We start from the raw sequence: 1714 nt of genomic DNA, 5'->3' as shown, positions 1-1714 counted from the left end.
ATTAATTAAGTACTGAAGAACCTGCAGGAAATGCAAAGACTTAAAAAAAATCAGCTATGACAAGCTTATGAAAATCCTGACTACATGGGAGTCTACTCTTGTGAGGATAGAGGTTAAAGCCCAGACTGGACAAAGATGTGTACACAATTCCATGCACCTGATATTCTAAATTCCAGGAAGAATAACATAATGTGGACTGAGCCCAAGATCATATACAAGTATCTGAAAAATAATCAAGATAATTTAGGGCTGGAGACATAACAAAGTGGTAAGAACATCCATTTATGAGGCACAAGACACTCAATTCAAACTCTAATATTATGGGTATTAAAGTAAAAAGCTATGATTTTAAATATTTGGAATAATTTTAAGATTTGAATATTTGAGTGGAAAATGCATGAGAGAGATAGAATGAACCCATGGTGCAATGCTTTCAACTTAAGTGAAAATATTTTCTGGTACTTCAGACAAAACAGAGTTACTTTGCAAATGAGCATGGTTGTATATTTGGGTGATGGACATACTTTACTTACACAGGTGTAAATTAAATAGATTTTATTTGGGTAGTTTGTACTTCTTGAACTAAGAGCCTTGATGATGTCCCTGAAATTTTTCTCTCAAGGCTACCACTCTACTACTTTGAGCCACAGTTCCAATTCTGATTTTCTGTTGATTGTTTGGTGATAAGAGGCTCCTGGACATTCCTGCCCAGGATGACTTAAAACCATGATTGTCAGATCTCAGCCTTCCGAGTAACCAGGATGCCAGGCATGAGCCGTCGATAGTTTTAATAATTTAGTAAATTGTACAGTTGCTGAAGTTATTCATTATCATTATAACCTGTGTAATATATGTGTGTATATATATAACAATGCATACGGATAGAAATATTTTAACATATTTTTGTATCTACAATAGGTTTATGAAATCATCCATTATAAAATAAAATGGAGACAAAAGTTAATAAGGAGCAAAAGAAAGGAAATTATCACATGTTTCTTGTTGAATGGAATACGAATTGCAAAAATCAGTTTGGGAAAATCATCTGTACGTTAACAAAATGGATAAGAGCTCTTAATTCCAATCCATCTATTTGCCCATGTTGTGCAACCTCACACATGAGTGTCAAAATCAAACCACAATTTTTGCCTTTGCCTTTAACTCACCTGTTATAATTTACAGGTTAGATGAAGTAATCAAATAAAGATTAAAATAATATTATGGGAGGCTATGAATTGGAGTTGAAAATTATATTAAATGTGATAATAACTAATTCAATTGCATACTTCTTACTTTTACTCCGTGATGTCCCTCATTCCCACATTAGGAAAGTACATAGAAGGTTCTCACTAAATTATATGTACAATTATGAAATAACGTATTGAAAAAATATGGGAACAATGTGGTTTTAGCTTATTTAGACCTGTAGAGGGAAGTGTGTTTTTGAGGACTTGCAATACATTGTGATGAAGATTAAGGGAGGGATGTTCTTATTCTGGAAAACTGGCTAGAGGATTGCTCCCATAAAGGTAGTGATGAATTCTACCAAAAGATTACAATAAAATCACTTTCACAACCATGTTCACTGCCGCACTATTCACCATAGCCAAGTTACGGAAACAACTCAGATACCCTTTGGCGGAGTGATGGTTGGAGAAAGTGTGGCACATATACACAATTTGATTGCACCCATCCATTCTGAAGACTGTTACAT

Source organism: Dipodomys spectabilis, unplaced genomic scaffold, assembly GCF_019054845.1.
Source record: "Dipodomys spectabilis isolate Male_0828 unplaced genomic scaffold, ASM1905484v1 ptg000072l, whole genome shotgun sequence".
NCBI lineage: Eukaryota > Metazoa > Chordata > Mammalia > Rodentia > Heteromyidae > Dipodomys > Dipodomys spectabilis.
The sequence above is the reverse complement of the archived record's forward strand: the minus strand, read 5'-3'. Positions refer to the sequence as shown.